Raw genomic sequence first — 21,383 nt, forward strand, 5'->3', positions numbered from 1 at the left:
GTGGCATTGAATATTTGACTTCAATTCAAGGCTGTTTAGGTCCATTTTACTGTAACGCGGAAATATTTCGACTCTCGAATTTGGTTTCGTTTGGTGAGACGTAAAATCTTGTACTACGGGTACTGTTGTATTTTATTGAAGTACTTAGGTATTTGGTTTTTTTAATAAAATTATGTTTGTATTATATTTAAGTATTTATGTAAACAACAATTATGAGAAAAGTTTACTATCTTTTCAGAACGGCTTTTGATGCATCCGAATCCACTAGTGTCATTGAGGACTATCTACCCGAGACACCTAAAGAGAAAATGTATTCTCGACCTCGCTTCTTGATAGGCAATAAAGAGTCGAGTGCTTGCTCCTAAAGAGGAGCAGCCGTTACAAAATAATAAGCTACACTTAACTTGCTAAAAGTCCTCGGACTGATCGCAAATCACAAATTAAACAGGTAAATATGATTCCTAAGAGACTTAAAAGATTTCTGTTTATGTACCTCGGTTATTGAACTATTTGTTTACCTTTGCCGTTCGTATTGGCCCACGAGATTATCTCCATCCTCAGAGTGTGTCTCTATCTGATGAAGACAATGAAGGAAACGATTTCCTGATTCCCCAATTTGATAACAACGTCCTCTGGAGCTGGTTCAGTGCAACTCGCAATGGAATTTGCAAGCAAAACATCCTGACGATGAATTTTTTGTGGGACTTTTACAGAACTCGCTTGATTTGCAAGCGTTGTAGTAGTATGGGAAATTATGTTAGATGGCGTTGTTTTTTATATTTTAGTCCGTTCGAAATGATCTCAGCATTCAGCGGCTCAAAATACCATAGCAGAATACCTATTCCACAGAATATATCAAACAGTGGCTTCCAACATCAATGACCTATTCATATATGGTCAGCAGTGATTATAAAGTCAAAGTCAAAGCCAGGTTGAATTTGTAAGAAATGGTGACAATTACTCAAACTTAAAGCTAAAGACTTAGCTAAAGCACTATTATTCTGTAGCTAAAGCTACAAGTGTTCCAAAGTCAAACGCGGCCGGCTCGAAATACCGGGTGTTTTTTTAGTATATATAATAAGAATCCCTATCTAAAAAAACCGGTCAAGTGCCAGTCTGACTCGCGCACTGAGGGTTCCATACTACAGTCGTATTTTTTTGAAATTTTGTAGGATAAATCAAAAACTATTAAGCATAAAATTAATTAAAAATCTGTTTTAGAATGTACAGATAAAGCCCTTTCATATGCTACCCCACTTGGTATAGTAATCTTACTTTGGGGTGTCAGCCAGGTAACCTCCCAGTGTGCCTGGGTGCTGCTGGTCCCTTTTGGATGCATCGGGCATCCGAGGGGAAGAGCAGTATTCAGGCCAGTGCACCCCGGTAACATGGCTAATAATCTCTCTTCGGGGATATTGTTGGCCATGGCTAATGACCTGGCAGGGGGGAGGTTTCTCCGCGTGTCCCTCTGACTAGCAGAGGGCACAAAGGACGAGGCGGAGGTTGAGACGCGGGCGACGTGCGCGGGATTGCGTTGTCGCCCGTTGCGTCTCCGGGGGAGGTGAGGTGCACATGGTTGGTGCACCTCGGACGTGCGTGGAGTGCGTCGCGGTGGTTTGCTTCGACGTTCCCGTGACCCAGTCGCCAGGCGACGCGCAGGAGTGCCGCTGGGTTTTTGTAGTGGTTTTGGAAGTCGGTTTTTTATTTGAAGCTTTGTAGTGCAAGTAATTACTGCTTGGTACCTACCTAATATATTAATAAACCAGCCAAATTTTCTTATGCACACGGCTTAGGAGTTCTGCAGTACCTTGCAGCATCAGGATTGAAGAGTTGACTTGGAATTCAATAACAAATGTCTATCCTAGGCATTTACAATATTATTTCAGCAGGAACAGTTCCTGAATTTCTATGTTTTAGGAGTGCTTTATCCTGCATCATTAGGTTTGAGAAGTTTGGACCTGGAGTGTAATCAATAATCATGAAGCCATTGCTTGATACCTTTAATATCAATTCATCATTAGAAATTCCCGAATCCCCACGGCTTAGGAGTTCTGTTATTTGCAGCATCAGGATTGAGGAGTTGGTATCCGAAGTTCATGACACCTTATAATATGCTATTATAGAAATTGATGATGTGCTATTCTTGAGAGCTTGAATATTATGAAAGTTTATTAACCTCAGTCCTTTCTTCTCAAATATCGCTTAACGATGTTGTTAGACAGCATTTTAACCTCGATGGTAACGCAGGTTATTTTAACGCTTATTATGATTGATGTGCGTTTTGGGACTGTTATTTATCCTACTACCTACTAGTTATTAAAAAAAAATCAAAAAATAAATAAAAACCGACTTCAATAACCACCAACACTAAAAAGTACAAAATAATTTAATTTATTACCCAATATATTATGTATACAAGAGTTATTGTAGTTCTCTGTTCTTGTATGTCCTACAAAACAAAAAAAGAATCATCAAAATCGGTTCATAATTGACGGAGTAATCGCGTAACAAATATACAAAAAAAAACACAGTCGAATTGATAACCTCCTCCTTTTTTTGAAGTCGGTTAAAAAGCAACAACCTTTATATACTTATGGATAAGGTTATAACTTAAAGGTAATATATTATAGGTCTCTACCTAAACTTTATTCCCTATTTAATTACTTAGAGTCTATTCATCTTAACATATCAAAGCATTTTACCATCATGGTTTAGTTTTAGATAATATACTTAATAGTTTAGAATATAAAAAACGGTTTCTCTAAAAGTCAGCTCTGTATTAACATAATTATTACCAATTATTAGTTAACACATAGAGAACAGAAGTGGATTACCACCTAAACCTTTGTATTTCTTCGTAAGAAACTCAAATATTATCAATTTGTACAAGGACAAGTAAGGTGCTTAGGAGCTATATTTAGATAGACTATTTTTATAGTTGGAGGGTATACTCAGTAGCGGCTGACGCGGATACATTGATCGGTCCCGGGTTTGCACCAAGCTTTGACCTAGTTTGTTCGCTCAATGGAATAAGCCACTTAATAAGCTACAAGCAAACATGTGTAACCAAGATTTTTAAGTTAAATTTTTATCATACGGTCTTGGACAGTGAGTTGGACTGTAGTAATAAAATGAAGTGATTTTTTGTATAGCTGTAGTTATGGGCTAGAATTCATTATTAAAGAGAATAATTTTAAGACAGTGATTTTTTGCATGAATATAATATTAATTAAAAGACTGGAGGGCTACTCTTTATTTCGAAAAATCAAAAAGTTTTCACAGGATTAATAAAATCTATGTATATCCACGCGGATGAAGTCGTGAACGTAATGTAGATAAGTTAATAATAACAATATTATTATTAGCCATGTTAAATATGACTAATATGCCGCTAATATTTGTAATTTGAGATAATATATGTGCCAAAATGAAAAGTCTTATCAAGTAGCTTCAAAATTAAAAACGTCGTCTTTTAGTTTTAGAATTTTATCGTTTTGACATTTCCTGTTACATTTGGTTTTGCTGCAATAATTTATTTTTCTAAATTTTCTGAGTTAGGCCCACTAAGAGCAGCTCAGGGCCACATAGACTGCAGCGCAGCCGGGGGTCTTTGACCGCACGGCCTAGTTTCCACGCTGACGTCACAGAGACGCCCCCACGACGACGTCATTTCGGTTCTTCGCTACTCCATTCTACTCCATTCAAAACTGGATCAACCCCTCGTATGTACCTACCTTGCCTACCTCACTCCCTCACCTGAAAGCGCGAGGTCGCAGGAATAGGTATTATATGTACAGCCTAAGGTCACTTCTCTATTTATAACTTAAAAAGGTCACAGAAAATATCAAAATACTTATAATAAAACTGTAACTGGATTATTTTTGTACATTTGTATATATCTGTCTGTCTGTCTTCAAAAATAAAGTAAAATTTATCAAAAGTTACTAGCAGTACCTACCTACTACATTCATTCTCACTTTTTATTCAAACCCTTCAGGTAGGTACCAACTTTTTTACCAAAAAAATTGGTATACATATCGTAAAACTGTAGTCTGTACTAGACAAATTCTCTATATTCTCTTTTAATTTTATAAACATGAGAAAGTATGTCAGTGTGCTTCCTTGCCTGCCTGCCTGATCACTGCGCCCTGCCCGCCCCCGTAGTTTACTCGGCCGCCCGCGCTCCTTTTCGGAATACAACGCATGCCGGTATTAATTATTAGTGTGCAATTAAAGAAGTCGGTAAAAATATTTAGAAGCAACTTTACTTTTAATCCTATAAAACAAGAAATCTAGCCTTTATTAATTAGTTTAAATACAGAGATATCTGCATTTATGCTTACTACTGTTGGCACGAAACATAGATTGAAGTCCACTTCAATTGCGTTGAAGGTAAAACAACTTGATATCAAATACGAAATTTCTATTTAAAGCGCATCCTTGACACAAATACTGCGAGGGTCATGCCCTTTAGAGACGATGCGGGGCGCGGGCCGGCAAAGGCTTACAATGAAAATTATCCAATGACCCTCCATTGAGTAGAACGAATTAATTTGTTTTTTAACTAAAAGCTTCTGTAGCGAGGGTCATTCATTAATTATTACACAAAAACCCAACCATCCATTTAAAAAAAAGTGTTTTAATAGTTTGGCTTATATTTTCATCCTTATGCTTTCATTCCGTCGAAATTGCTGAATTTTTGGCAAGCTTCCAATTCCGTCCGATTGTGTTGAAATGCAGACACGATGTAGTTTAAATGACAATTAATTATTTATGGTACCATTGAGCGTCTTTGATGATGGAGGTGGACATTGGAACTTTCTGATGCCGTGTGGCAGGAGAGTCAAATTTGGACTCATTTGTTTTGTTTAATAAGTAGATACTTTTTAATGCTTTTTAGTACCTATATTATTAAAAAAACTCTTACTTAAGAAAAGTTTTGCATAAGCTTGACGCTTAGTCATGATTAACATGGCTAATATTCTTTAAAACAAACGTAGCCAAACAATTCATATTATTTTAATTTAGATATGGGTGCTAACTTGGCGACGATTTAAGCTCCATAAGGCACAATCAGTACCCTTATTATAAATGCGAAAGTGTGTTTGTTGGTTTATTGGTTTGTTGGTTTGTCCTTCAATCACGTCGCAACGGTGCAACGAATTGACGTGATTTTTGCACGGGTTATAGATAAAGACCTGGAGAGTGACATAGGCTACTATTTATCCCGGAAAATCAAAGAATTCCCACGGGATTTTTAAAAACCTAATTCAACGCGGACAAAGTCGCGAGCCTCAGCTAGTATTATTATAAATTGGTTGGCTAAGTTATATACCGGTGCAAGTCGTAGTCATGGTATCCCGGTGAGGTAGAGGATATTTAGAAGCAGATTTCTAAAGCCCGCTTTCCTTGTTTCACGTTGTTGCATTGACGAGGTGTTTTAAAAAAATATCAAAAAAAATTCGCATCTTTGACAAGCTATGCAGCCTTATGATTCGGATGCAAGTGCGGGCATTTTGCAAAGTTTTTATCGGCATTTAAAATACTTAGCTATTTTTTGATCACTAATCTCTAAAGAGAGTCACGGAACACGTATTTGGGTCATGTGTACTTCAACGCCTGGTACTAACATTTAAAAGCTTCTAGGTTGCGACACGACCTAGCCCTAGATGTGTGTTATGAGATAGTAATATAAAGCTTATTACTGCAGTATTCTTTCTCTGCACTTATTTCTAAATTGAATGATGCTGTGTTTATAATTTGTCGTCGCCATCAACTGAAGTTCACTGCTGGAAATAGGTCTTTTGGAGAGACTTCCACACGGCACAGTTTTGTGCTGTGGTAAATCTGCAGCTCGTTCGATGTTGTCTGTCCACCTGTCCACCTAGTGGGGAAGGGGGTCTGCTAATGCTGAGCATGGCACCTTGTGACCCCAATATCTACCGGTTCTTCGAACTATGTAGCCCGTCCCTTGGCACTTCAGCTTCGCATCCCGTTGAGCTATGTCGGTTACTTTGGTATCATATCTGGAGTTCCATAGAAGACTATGGATCTCCTGATTTTTGATTTAATTACGTAGAGAAACTCCGAGCATAGCTCTTTCGATCGCCCACTGAGTGACTCTGAGCTTTCTTAATATGAGACCCATAGTTAGTGATCATGTCTCGAATCCATTCATTACTGGCAACACGCACTTTTCAAAGGCTTTAAATCTTCACTTCAACAATTCTTCAATGCGTTGAAGAATTTTGGACAAGAAGATATCTTCTCCCGAATTGGATTACATAATAAATTAAAGTGTTACAGATCTAATATCATAAAGTACACTAAGTACAAACTATAATTATTTTATATGCTGCGCTGCTACGCTTATTATATGAGTCGATATACTTAAAAAGTAGAGAAAGGTTTCTATTATTTTTTACACATAATGCAGCTTACATCAGTGTTTTGTCCCAAGAAAACCCCTACCATGATATAAATACAACGAAGTGTAGAAACGGGTGTACTTATCAATTGAGGGAGAACGAGCAGGGCACGTTTGGTTTTAAAATGGTTCAATTTGGACTGCATAGTCTCAATACCATTACATTGTCAGGCGTAAATACTTGCGTGGTGAAAAACGTGCGCACTGGAAGACTCGTACACAAAGTCTGCTGTTACCTTTTTTCTAATAAAACTATTTATGAATAATAAAATGTAAGTCTGTCTGTGATTATATTTTATTTTTGAACAAGTCCCTAACGATGATATTCTCACCTAGTGGTATATTATAAGCATTAGGTAAATGAGGATATAGGTAGTTTAAGATGGACGGGGTTGAACGATGTATAAGATAACACTTCATACGCGTTTCTCCATACAAAGGTATTTACGCTGATTATTCTATTATTTGTTGTTCTAGGTCTAAAACTTAACCAAAAAAACCAACAAATGCGTCAAACTACAAATAATGCGTTGAATGACTCTTGAACAAACTATATTGTATTCCTGGAAATACATACCATTTTTTACACTTTATTCTCGATAGGAAAAAAATAAAATTCAGTTGTTATTAATGAAAAAATTGCCACCGTAAAATAGACAACTTTGGATAGATGGATAATAAACTCATAAAAACAATAATTGTCCTACGAAAAAGACGGTTTGACTGCAACTTCTAAGCGTAGGACTGGGAAAACGTACTTACCACTGAATTTGTAGGACTATGTGGCCATTTCATTGTACAAATATTTACTAAGCTGCATGCAAAAAATCAGCTGGTTATTCATTTAATTTTAATTTAATTTATTACTAACAAAATTACACATACTAAGAATACAGGATACACTCATTCATAATTTTTATGACCTCGCTATTTGGACATATTCGGAGTGAAGGACGCTTCAGTCATACGATCTATTTTGTAGGACAATTGTTTTTCCGAGTTTAGCATACAATTGTATCAGTATTTAAAAAAAACTTACTGTTATTCAGACAATTTCGACACCCCATCGAATCGACTTGTTTTATACCTGGGCATTAAAATAGAATCTCTATCGAGAATTTTCACAGAGAAAAACTTGGGCGTCTTGTAGAACCGAACCTACTCACGAAGATTCAGCCTGTTATTAATCACTTAAAAAAACAGGCGGCGTGTGCTGGACTATCTACATAATATGTTTATGTTTAGTTTACGTGTTTGGTAAAATCCCCGCGGACAATGTGACAGGTAAAAGCTGGTCACACTTCACACTAATCCTAATGTTAATATTATAAATGTGAAAGTGTGGATGTTTGGATGTTTGTTACTCAATCACGCAAAAACGGCTGATCGGATTTGGATGAAATTTAAAATGGAGATAGATTATACCCTGGATTAACACATAGGCTACTTTTTATCTAGAAAAACCAAAGAATTCCCGCGGGATTTTGAAAAATGTAAATCCACGCGGACGAAGTCGCAAAAACTACTGGACGAATTTGGCTGAAAGCAATGAAGATAGCTTATAGGTACCCGGACCTAACACATAAGCCCTTTCGTATCCTTTTCCGACATATTGTATCCAGGAAAATTAAGGAGTTCCCGTGGGATTAAAAAACCTATATCCACGCGGTCGAGGTCGCGGGTATCGTCTAGTTAATAAATAAAATAGAAGGCACGGGTTAAGGTGGCAGCGTCTTCGATTGGTCACGTTGGCACCCGCGTGGTATTTAAATAAACAGCACATTTCTTGTGCTCGTTTCTAATAATTTGCATTCGATTGAACGAAAGAGAAATTGAGAAATGCTTTATTGTGGCAAAAAAAGTTACACTTGTAGTACCCGAAGTTAAAAACAAAAACGCTAGTACATACCATAGTAACCAAGGTATTCATCGAAAGAAAGATAAAAAGATTTAGTTAGGTACTGTAGATTGTTGTATCTTGTTAGTTAGTTCAGTACCTATTATTATATATGTTTTCAAGATATTATTTGAGGCAAGAACTTCAGTAATTTTTAGTAGAAAAATAGCAATTTTGTCAAGATAAAATAAATATTATGAATGTGGTACAGTTTCGGAGTCCAAATCGGAAAATTTTCAAATACAATTTTTTATGTTACTCAGCACTCAAACAAACACAAACCTCAAAGTTATTTACCAAAATATAATTTTATAACAAGTGACCTCCCGTAAAATCCCTCAACGGACGCAATTGTGACGTTATATCAGTCATTCTGGGTATAATAAACGTCTGGACGGACTGTGAATTACAGCGAGCGTTAATAAAGGATAATGACGTTAATGGGGTTACGCGCCCTCATTAGTGCTCTGTTATATAACTGACGTCATCCAATTGATTCCTAGATGCTAGAAGATGGAAAACTTTAAAAATATAATAAAATATATAATAAATATATAATAAAACAATAAAAAAGTATGTAACCACTAGTAACCGCAAACCGTAGTATATAATAGTAAGTAGTAGTAGAAAAATGCAGCAATATATAGGCTCAAATCCTTAAAAAAATTGTAACGAATAGACAAAAAATATACAAACAAATTGACAGACAAGCAAGCGAGTTAATATATGCATTGTTATGTTTTCAGTGATGTTTAAAATTTGTAGTCTCTAGCTTATCCGGAAGTTAGATTAAAATTGCAGAATTACCTAGTACTTACCGAATAAAGAAAGCCGTGATAGCCTAGTGGTTACGACATCCACCTCCTAGTCAGGAGGTCGGGGGTTCGATCTCGGGCATGCACCTCTAACTTTTCGGAGCTATGTGCGTTTTTTTAAAGAAATTAAATATCACTTGCTTTAGCGGTGAAGAAAAACATCGTAAGGAAACCTGCATGCCTGAGAGTTCTCCATAATGCTCTCAAAGGTGTGTGAAAAGTAAATCCAGACTTGGCCAGCGTGGTGGACTATGGCCAAACCCTTCTCATACTGAGAGGAGACTCGAACTCTGTTGGCGGCTATTGGTTGGTCATGATGATGATGATGATGAATAAAGAAATCTTATCTTCTTTTCATGGGTATTTCTGTCTTCTTCTTGTACCTATTCTACTCCCTTTACAAACTCTTACACTGCCAAGGGCCACTGGTAGAGATCTCTCAAGAGATAAGTGCTTTCCTGTCCACTTTCGCTTTCTTTTTCTCTTTACTGTAAATGGTTTTGGTACGAATATATATACTAATAATAAAATACATAATAATAATCAACAAACATATCTACTAGAAAGTTAGTAAAGTTATATATTATATTAGTTAAATACACAGTTTAAAGTTTAAATATACTTTTCTTGACTTCTCTGGCGTGTGACCGCTGTGATCTTATAAGTGGGAGATCAGAGTTCAACTCCCAGCTCATAGTCTATTTGTGATATTTGATTATTTTTATTATATCTAAATTGGCTTAAAATACCCTGGTGGGAGTTTTCGACCATGGCTAATTAAAGTCAATGTCAAAGCTATTTATTCAGAATATTTAGCCTAAAACCAATTACCAAAATAATATATAATTTAAGATCAACGAACCCTTAAAAGAGTCTTTACTCACTCAGTTTTTTTCTTAGCCTGGCAAAAATTAGATGGCAGCAATGAATAAAAATTGTCAAAACAAGATTATTATACTGAAGACATTATAGCAAAATGCGTACGTGACCTAATTGACCTCTCGCCTACACGTCTTTCTACGTCGTAGAGATTGCTTCTACGCCGTAGGCTCGTTAGTCGTTTTGCCTTTGTAGTTTGTAAACATCTTAAAGAGTGATTAATGAATTTTAAGCACGCCTAAAATTACATGAGAAAATTTGAACTTGACTTTGATTTGAATTACTTTGGTTACGGTATCGTTTACGCCTCTGTTGCTCGAAAGCTCGCTATGGTGTAGGTAAATATGAAATAAACTACGTGAAATGCCAACAAGTCACGATAAGATTATACTTTATTTTTTATTCTATTTATTACCTACTAGCTTATGCTCGCGACTTCGTCCACGTGGACTGAACAAATTTCAAATCTCTATTTTACCCCTTTTGGGATTGAATTTTCATGATTCCTTTCTTAGTGGATGCGAATCCGTTCAGCAGTTTGAGCTGTGCGTTGATAAATCAGTCAGACAATCAGTCAGCTTTTCCTTTTATATTCACGATGGAAAAAATTAAGGCCCTTCAGGGGCCCTACTTACTACCTTAAATCCATCAGTAAGATCGTTTTCTAAAATTTGCTTGTTCCACCCGGGAACCGAACCAGCTAAAAAAAAAAAATGAACACTCTATTTTACTCCACTAGTCGATACAGTTAATGTTAAAGATAAAATTTCTCCATGAAACATTGGGTCTTACACTCGTCTGTTGTACAAGATATCCATAAAATCGAATATTTCGTACAGGTTTCTTATCGCTTGTAGCGGAGTGGTACCCTAACTAATTATGAGAGGTGGTAAGAGAAAAGGAGGCAAGCAATACAAAAAGTTGGAGAGGAAAGGAAAAACGAGCCAAAACATACGTTAATATTTTAAGCGTTCCATGCCCAATGATGGAATGGAGTTATAACAGTATGCTGTCTGTCCCGGATCTCTAACTCTAAAATACAAGGAATTAAAGACCTGTTTGGATATTTGGCGTAGAATGTTGACCCACATAACAGAGAGAGAAGAAGAAAATACATATATTTTAAATTATTTTTCAAGGAGGCAGCATAGGTACCTACATTAAAAATAAACAGATTTTTCTTAATATTACGTGCTTGCGTGATTAGAAAATATAAGCAAAATATATCTGTCTAAAATGTATATATTCGTAGCTGGTATCAGTCGGTGACGGGGGGTCCAATTTGACCGAGATAATTTGGTAGAAGTCACTGCTACCGAAGTTGAAGGGCAACAGGACTAATCAAATTCGTAGTAATACCTACCAATGGTTAAATCGTATACCTAAGATAACATTACCGTGCCTAGATCTACCACCATATTAGAGCTAAGGGAGCATTCAGACTGACAAAGATTATTACTAAACTAAAAATAAGCTCAAAACAGAAACTAAATAATTAACACTGCATTGTCAGATTATGATTTCTCTAACGAAATTGATTCTGTTTGACAAACGAGAAAAAGAAAAATGAACACAATTCGATCTTTATCCTAGCTATTTCATTAAGTGATAATTATGACTATCTAGGCAAATCTGGACTGAATTTCGATATTTTTTTTAATTAAATTAATAGGGACCGTTCGGTTAGTTTCATTTTGTCATGAAGATCTGAGAAAGATTTTTGGCGATGAAGGACGGAACTCCTCAAGGCTTTCTGTAAAATTTAAATTTAATGTAATTTTACCATTTTGTTCACTAGTTCATTAATTATGGACCACCATAATCTAGAAGAGATATGCCTTCTGTTCACTCCTACCAAGCTAAGTCACTTAGTGGTTAGTTAACACAAACTTTGTGACTACCAGTAAATAAGAACCGTAAAGGCCTTGTTGATACTGTAAGATTTTAAAGAGATCAAAGCTGGAGATTGACAATTGTGCTCCACTCGACTGTCGGTTTTTTCGCGAATTCTCTTTGAGTGTTACATTTCAAGAGAATGCAGGTCACGTCATCGCGAGAGCAAATCACAATCGCAAGCTGTAAAAACCGGCCAAGTGTGAGTCGGACTCGCGCACCTAGGGTTCCGTAGACAGGCAGACGGATGGACAGCGGAATTCTAGTAATAGGGTCCCGTTTTACCCTTTGGGTACAGAACCCTAAAAAATTTTACAAAAAAAATAAAAACCGACTTCGTTACATAAACACTAAAAATTGAAAAATAATTTAATTTATTACCGAATATATTATGTATACAAGAGTTAATATAGTTCCATAATAATACTTTTTGGTGCCGGTGCCAATTAGCTTTAGCTGCGCGAATCGTCTAGACGTCTTCATCTTTTTATGGGACTCCACAATGGCACCTCATTGGCACCGACCCCAAAAAATATTATTATGGAACTATATCTCGACTCTAGTATCATAAGGTCGGATGTGGATTTTTGCTACTTTTCAGGAGAGCCGAAACAAAAATGCTAGGGAAATCGGGTCATAATTTCTAAACTACTAGAGATACAATTTCAGTTGTTTTTGTAATATTTAACACTTAACTGTACCTATCATTAACCATTACTAGAAATACTTTATCATTAATAAATAAAATATAAACTCACAATTTCATCAAAATGGACGATATGCGACTTTATGCTGGTAATATTCGTAACTGTGCTAAAAAATTGTGTGCATAAGTTGTAAACCGACTTTATGGCTGCAATTTTTACTATTACAAATTTGAAATAAAAGTCGGATCTATTACTTAATATTTCATAATACGTCTTAACTGATTATACATAAGTAATATTCGGACAAAAGATCACAGTAGTTATCTCACAAAAATCATTTAGGAGTTTTGTGAGATAGCAACAATGTACCTATCTGATTTTTCTGAAACTGATTAGTTAGATCTGAAACATAATAATTGCATTCGCCCGATAGTCTGACCATTGCATCCGTGTAAACCTTGTGACTTCTGAATGAATGAAAATAGCATTAACAAATTCACAAATAAAGCCCATTAATTAAAAACAACGGCCAAAAATTGGAAAAAAAAAATTACAAAGTAATTAGAAACCTACAGTGGGCCAAACATTTTTTGTGGAATTGCATACATGACGGTTACATCAATATAGAAATCTTAAACATGCCAACATAGCCTGATTTTCCTTATAATGATTAGGTACGTAAAGTAAGAATGGAGGTCAACAGGTACCTACTGCAAAAGTTGGTTATATTTTACAGTGGATAATGGTTTCTCATTATGTCGTATATTGGGCGAAAGCGGGGAAGAATTTTAAGTTTATATGTACCTATAACATACTAATGAAATACAAAAAAGTCTTCTTTAAAGTAGTTTTTATAAATTAATAACACCCAACATTATTGCGTTAGTTGTAGCCAGAATTCTGAAAATCCCCGCCGTTCTTATTTTTCTTTTGATATAACAAACGGTCCTGATATATCACCTTTGTAAAGGAATGTGGTCTTTAAAAATATGTTGTAGTGCCAAATCAAACTTATCAAAAAGTTTTGTTCCTTCGCATGTTCTTGTAAACTGTGACCAATCTCTTAGTTTAGTAATCTGCATTGTTTTCAGCTGTTCCCTTTTTTTCTATTTGTGCATGGATTACATCTTACTCCACGTAGGTACATGTTTCATTTTAGCATAAAGCTTGTGATTTATCACCTTTTAGTGTGGTAATCCTTATAATAATCATAAGTAAGCCATTACGATTATCATGCTCCGATTTTGTGGTCTGATAATTGTGTCGGTCATAAGACCGACACAATTATCAGACCACAAAGTCAATTCTTCAACAATTTCGAGAATACTTTGTTTCTTCTCTAGTAGATTAATGAAATAAGACAAGATACTGTTTTATTCCTTCCGCTGCAGCTGATGTTTTCAGACCACATTAAAGTAGCAACACTGCTGGTAGCATCATGAATCGTTTTTAAGGTGCAGAAACTACGCAGGTATAAGGATTTACTGTTAGTCAAATCCGGCATTGCCACTTTTGTAATAAAAAAATACTTTCTGCTTTCTTGAAAACTCCATTGCTTCGGTTTCGACTGTTCTTTTTAACAGATACTTTTTTAAACTGTTTCTTTCGTGTTTTAGTTAAGTTTTTTTATTTTTTTACTTTCACTTTTATTAGTTGTTTAATTAATAAATTAATTTATACTACATTTATATTTAAATTAACATAATCTAAAGCTTCCTATAATTAGGTGTGTTTCGTTGGAATCACTATCATCACATATTGTAGGTGCCTTATAATTTCTGCTCTCGATTAATATCAAATTCGGTCGATTATAAGACGGGTAACGAAGGAAAAAATTGATTAGGTACTCTAATTTTTTAAGGCTACCTTAAAAACTAGGGCAATAAATTTTTGAACTGATGATTTGAACTATGAATCATAAAAAACACCATAAATGCACGGTTTTTTGCTTAGTGGGGTATTATTATAATATATGTTTAGATTTCCATGCTGTGATTTTCGTGGTCCTAAAAGATTTTCTAGTCTATATTTTCAAAATGTCTTCAGCTTTATTCTGGCTCTTTACTTTTTTCCCGCAGTTTAGTCCAAAATTTTGGTGAAATAGGATGGATCTCTTACCTATTAATCACATCAACTTTAATGTAGTCACAAACAAAAAGCTTTATTTCAACTTACTTCCATGAATTTTATTGCAAAATCATTTATATTACAAGGCAAAAAGTCTTAAATGATTCACAGTCCAAATATTAATACAAAAAATTCGAAGCATAACATCTGTTGTGATTTTACCTAACAAAATTATTACATATTTTAGAAGCAGAAGTGCGTAACTGCAGTACCAGCTAGTATTACAAATAAACTTATTTCGTAGCATAATGGTCGAACTCAAAATACATCTATCATTTTTCTCCATTGCTTTGGTGCATACATACGCAAGTCAAAAAATATAATTATGGTTCTCCAAATTTTTAGAATGTGTTCAGATACGACATTATGCATGTATTTATCTTTGCAACGAAAAGAGATAGAAATACTGGTGTCAGCTTGGCAGAAAGAGCCCGAAATGCTCATTACCTTTATGTAAAAAAGTGAGTTTGGTCGGAGGTACACATCCGACCTTATGATACTAGAGTCGAGATATTAACTCTTGTATACATAATATATTCGGTAATAAATTAAATTATTTTTCAATTTTTAGTGTTTATGTAACGAAGTCGGTTTTTATTGTTTTTGTAAAAATTTTTTATTTCACAATTTTTAGTGGCCCCATGGAATTATGCTATGACTGGTTAAAAATCTACTGTTTACTAAGCTATTACACTGATCGCGAGCAATTTACTCTTATCCGTTGAGGAGTTCCAGTATCTATCTTCGAAGATGTTCATCAGATCTTCACCAAATTGAAATGGGACCAATTTTGAAGTATACCCTTTCAAACAAAAAAAGAATTTTCAAAATCGGTCCAGGCGTTTTTGAGTAATCGGGGAACATACATAAAAAAAAAAAAAAAATATTCCGACGAATTGAGAACCTCCTCCTTTTTTTGAAGTCGGTTAAAAATGGAGCATACTTAAGCCAAGACCACGCATGCATGATAAAGTACATTACAAACACAAGTTACAAGTCAGATGTCACCTGTATTGTAAAAAGATCGCCTCGAATGGTAGATACAAGTCAGCTTCAGCTTTAGATATGTATTTGACATCCAATGAACTCACTCAAAACGTTTTTCATTCACGTTTCATATCACGAAATGCTGAGATGTAGAATTCCCTTCCGACCTACGTATTTCCTGCCACGTAGTTATAACTAGAATACTCTTCTTTTCAACTAGGCATAAATTATATTATTAAAGTTACTCTTCAATCTCAAGCCTATCAATCATCATCATCAAAATACTTATAATAAAACTGTAACAGGTCAAATTCTGTACATTGAAGATATTTTGAAATTTTTTTTTCGAGGGCACTCTATAATCGATACTGAACCCAAAACTGTAATTTTTTTCATTTTTGTCTGTCTGTCTGTCTGTCTGTCTATCTGTCTGTCTGTCTGTCTGTCTGTCTGTATCACGGCCGCGCATCACGCTGAAACTACTGAATGGATTTCAATGAAACTTGGTACGATTTGAGGTCATACTATGAGGAAGCATATAGGATACTTTTTATCCCGAAATTCAGCATGGTTCCCGTAGGAGAGGGGATGAAAGTTAAAATGTATACTGAGTTGTAATTCATTAACGCGTAGTCCGATTTCATTCATTCTTTTTTTGTTAGAAAGGGGATATTTTAAAGATTGTTCCGTAAATATTTCAAGGTCATCGGTTTTTAACCGACTGACAAAAAGGAGGTGATTCTTTTTTCTACATCGATTTTTTCGAGGTTTCTGGACCGATTTGCAATTTTTTTTTTAAATCAACAAAAAAAGTTTTCGTGGTGGTCACATAAAAAATTCTGGATTCAACTCCTTAATCCTGATGCTGCAGGGTTACTGCCCGCCTGAGTTATCAAGATTCAGGAAGTGTTCATAGTGAATTCATATTGTAGGTACCAAGCAACGACTTTATTCTCAGACTTCAAGTCCCAACTCCTCAACCCTGATGATGTAGGGTACAGCACTCCTAAACTGTAATGTTTCAGTAACTGCGGATGATGCAAAATTAATTTAGGTACCAAGCATAGGCTACATCATTGAACTTCGGATCCTAACTCCTCAATCCTGATGCTGCAAAGTACTAAAGTCCTAAATCGTGGGGATTTTAGAATTTCTGAAAGTGAATTGATATTTTAGGTATCAAGCAACGGCTTCACGATGACACTCCCAGTCCGAAATACTCCACCCGAGCGAAGCCGGGGCGGGTCAGCTAGTCATCAATAAAAAGAAGCCTGTTCAGTTGACTGAACTTGTACGATTTTATTTTTAGCGACTTTCAAAAGTCTGCGGTGAGTCTATAACCCTGATATGGTAGGTCACGAACGCGGCGGGGTGTATGCCTCAATTGCCAGATAATGATGCCTATAGAAAAATGTCTAAGTATGATAATGGGGCCGATTCTCTTGTACACAATCTCTAAACTAAACTAAATTAACGGGTCTAAATCTAGTGCTATCCTTTTCCGCAAGCAACATTATGAAAGGGATAGCAATAGATTTAGACGTGTCATTTTAGTTTAGTTTAGAGATTGTGTACAAGAGAATCGGCTCCAGTGTATACACAAGATACACATAGATTACTATTTTTAACCGACTTCAAAAAAGGAGGTGGTTCTCAACTCGGTCCGTTTTTCGACTTTTTTATATATGTACATCGAGTTTTTCCAGGTTTCTGGACCGATTTTCCGACAATTTTTTTTTAAATCAACAGAGGATGTTAAGGTGGTGGTCCCATTTTAATTTCTGGATCCAACTCCTCAATCCTGATCCTTTGGATATACACACAGGGCCAGCGTGGCAGACTATGGCCTAAGCCCTTCTCACTTTGAGAGGAGACCCGTCCTCAGTAGTGGGTCGGTAATGGGTTGATCATGATGAATTTGGAAAAGTTCTCTATAGATTTCCTAAGAGATCTCCATAATGTTTCAATGGTGGGTGGTGGCCAATCCGCACTTGCCTGCAGCGTGGTTAGACTATACCCAACCCATTCTAATTCTGAGCACGGGGCTCAGTAGTGAGCCGGCGATGGGTTGATTATGATGATGATGATGAATTTGGATGATCTAAATAGCCCTTCTGCCACCTTTATTTTATAGAAATCACTTAAGTTAATTTATTTAGAGTAGACAATAGGATTTTAAACACATTCCGCCGTACTCAGAGTCGCTAATCTTTACTTAAGATTGAGTTAAAACGAGACAGATTTATGTGAGAGATATAGCTCTGTCTCATTTTAACTAAACTTAAGTAACGATTAAGCGACTCTGAGTACGGCTGTTATTAATAGCGTAATTAAATTACGATTGCAACCATTGCGTCACCCAGGATACAGGAAAGTCAACGTGCATCTCGCGGTTTGCGGCCACGTGACGCGCTTTGGAGAAGAACGAACTCACCTGTCAATGATGACGTAGTTAAAGCTGAGTTGTTCGAAAAAAAACAAACCTTTTCTTAGATTTTTAAATAATTTTAAATGCATAAAAAATTGCGGAACTTGCACCCAATCAAATCAAATCAAATGAACATATTATTAACGTCGCTACAAACACTTGATTTGAATACGGAATTTGCCAGATGTAAAAAATAAAATAATTTGATAAAAAGATACTGATTAATTGACTAGTTGTCAAACACCGGATTGTGAAAGTGATTTTAATTATTCGTGTGGTCGGTCCTACTGATTTTGAATCAGATTTTATTCTGGGCATAGACTTCTTTTCGATATGTCAGTGTAAAACATAGCCCTATTATAGTATATTTATAACAATAATTTTTCCGTTCAATGTCACAATATATATTCTAATATTTTTCAGGCTAGTTCACAAGTTTAAGAACGGATTTTATTTGTTAATTTATTTTTACACGTAACGAACAGGCAACTTTTTTTGCAATTGTTCAATACACAAAGTAACAGGCAAACAATGAAATTGATAAACGCGGTCGATTCGGACTCGTGCAACACTATATTGCCAGCGCGGGTGTGCGCCGTGCGGGACTTCATCCCCTGCACGGCTCACATCGTACCACGATTGCCATCTCGACCTGTGGCGAACAATAGGTACTTTTAGGTATTTTTTTTAATCGTAGGTAGCTTTGGAGCCTTCCAATACATTAAGAATCCCACATACCCATCTTCACGTCCTGGAGGCCCGTAGATAAGATCTTCTAAGAGATTTGCTTTACCAAACCAAAAATAGAATTTGGTACTGTGGTAAGTACTTTCTTATGGTGCCATAAATAACTCTTTGGTATTTTTATTTTTAATTTGGGCTAAATAAGGACGGGAAATCGTAACATAAGTCACGTTTTTGCTATGGTGGGCAAAGGGACGTGCGTCACAAAAGAAGCCCTGTTAGGTTGCGGTTGAGTCGAGCAACGCAGCACGGGTAGCGTGCCGAAGTTAGCGTCTTAGTTTTGTAATTTTTATTCATACTTTAATCACTTCTATGCTATTTTTTTAATAACTCATCTCGCTCTACATCGTATTCCTTAAATAAATAAAAATAAATGAATAATCATTTATTTGCAAGAACGTTGGTACAAAAAAGATGGAAGTATACAATATAAAGAGCCCATAACATTCGCCTAAATTAATAGTATGCAAATATTTTAAGAGATCAAAAATTAAGTTATTCAACATTATCAAATAATGAAATTATTAGCCTTATACATCATGCAATCAGTCAAATGTCGTTCGCACGTTCGTAATGGCCTTAGTATACCCGTCACTACCCATACTATAAACCATATAACGTGTTTATTATTGTTTGTTAGATTGTCATTTAACCACGTCACGACTGAGCACAAACGGATCCCTAAACAAAATATTAGATTCGCGAAACACATTTTGTATTTGAATGTACATTTTAACATAAGAAATCATAATAAGAAAATAAATTTTGCATGCCCACTGTATGGCGGATTGTAGCTGTAAATAAACCACTGTAACACCATCATTGTACCTGCAATCGTGCAAATAAATGATTTGATTTGATTTGAACGCCTCAGTATTTTACTATCGGCCATTCGGATGAGTTTCTTTTGGTCCAGATGTCCCCCAAGTCAACGGATCGACGTGATTTTTGCATTTGTATAGTTGACAATGTCAATGTCACAATATATATTCTAATATTTTTCAGGCTAGTTCACAAGTTTAAGAACGGATTTTATTTATTTATTTATTTTATTTATAGTTGACAGGCTAATTTTTAGGGTTCCGTACCTCAAAAGGAAAAACGGAACCCTTATAGGATCACTTTGTTGTCTGTCTGTCTGTCGGTCTGTCAAGAAACCTACAGGGTACTTCCCGTTGACCTAGAATCATGAAATTTGGCAGGAAAGTAGGTCTTATAGCAGACATTCGGGGAAAAATCTGAAAACCGTGAATTTGTGATTATATCACACACAAAAAATTTTGTGGTCATGAACTAATAATTAGTATTTTCCATTTTCGAAGTAAGATAACTATATCAAGTGGGGTATCATATGAAAGGGCTTCACCTGTGCATTCTAAAACAGATTTTTATTTATTTTTGTGCATCATAGTTTTTTAATTATCGTGCAAAATGTTGAAAAAATACGACTATAGTACGGAACCCTCGTTGCGCGAGCCTGACTCGCACTTGGTCGGTTTTTAACCTGGAAAATCAAAAATTCTAAACTTTTTAAAACCTAAATCCACGCGGACGAAGTCGCGGGCATCAGCTAGAACCTAATAATGAATCTCATTTCTGTCTATAACTCGGTACAATTATAGCGATTAAAGTGGTGGCATAAAAGCGTATAAGTTAGAAGCGTACGTATTCGTATAAGTTAGAACGTAAAAGCTAAATTTCATTGAAGTTGTTAGTAGATATTTAAATAAATACCACCATTGATGTAGGAGGCATCTACTTACTACTTTTCACAGTATGTGTATTTCTATTGTAAATTCAAAATGGCCGCCCTGAAAAAAAAAACGTGTGCGAGTCCGATTCGCCCTTGACCGATTTTTATTAAACGTTATGTTTCTCAAATCTGATCAACCAATCTAAATGGAAATATTGACCTTCCTGTATTGACTTTAATTTTCATCGAAAAGAATTTCCGGAATATGATTCATGAATTCAAGAAAGTAAAATTACTAAGTGTTTTCGTTTATATAATTTATAGGTACATTTTTCCTCTTTTTCATTTTCTGTTATACTAATTTTTAAAGTAACAAAAACAATAATAGTCATTTTATGTATAACCTAGCTTTTGCCCGTGACTAAACGTAATATAATTAATTGATTCCACACCTGCAAGGAATAACATTAAATAATATTACATATTATTGATGGCCGCCTTATGTAAGTATGTGTTACTAAAATATACCTACCATTTTATCATCTTCAATGGACGCTGACTTACAATCTTTTTCCACTGGCTAAAATCGCAACGAGACTTAATTTAGATACAAGGGTGAGCTCAAAAAAAGAGCATTTTTTTGAGCTCACCCTTCTTTTGTCACTATGAATATGATTGTAACTCAAAATCCCTAGTCCTTGCAGAGTCCTTGCAGGTGTCGTTATGGCCTCTCTCTATATTCTATCTCTCGTATATTCTGTCAGTGAAAGAATTTTCAGAATCTGATCTTACCCCTTAGGGTAAACGTGCACTGCGAATTTTCCCCGCGCCATTTCAACAACAGAA

At 35.6% G+C, this 21,383-nt stretch overlaps 3 protein-coding genes across 3 annotated transcripts in view; 1 reads left to right on the top strand and 2 right to left on the bottom strand.

The window, feature by feature from the left end:
• Pfdn4 (prefoldin subunit 4) overlaps nt 1-7,886 on the bottom strand; it is a 331,489-nt gene extending 323,603 nt beyond the window's left edge. Inside the window, exon 1 of the mRNA XM_069503180.1 lies at nt 7,875-7,886. The gene's annotated coding sequence lies outside the window, so the exon portion shown is untranslated. The remainder of the gene's footprint in view (nt 1-7,874) is intronic.
• Nucleotides 1-21,383, bottom strand: part of LOC117988228 (ommochrome-binding protein-like) — a 259,232-nt gene that overhangs the window by 131,796 nt on the left and 106,053 nt on the right. The gene's annotated exons all lie outside the window — the stretch shown is intronic.
• LOC117988215 (DIS3-like exonuclease 2) overlaps nt 1-21,383 on the top strand; it is a 95,973-nt gene that overhangs the window by 25,594 nt on the left and 48,996 nt on the right. The gene's annotated exons all lie outside the window — the stretch shown is intronic.

This window comes from Maniola hyperantus, chromosome 14, assembly GCF_902806685.2.
Source record: "Maniola hyperantus chromosome 14, iAphHyp1.2, whole genome shotgun sequence".
NCBI lineage: Eukaryota > Metazoa > Arthropoda > Insecta > Lepidoptera > Nymphalidae > Maniola > Maniola hyperantus.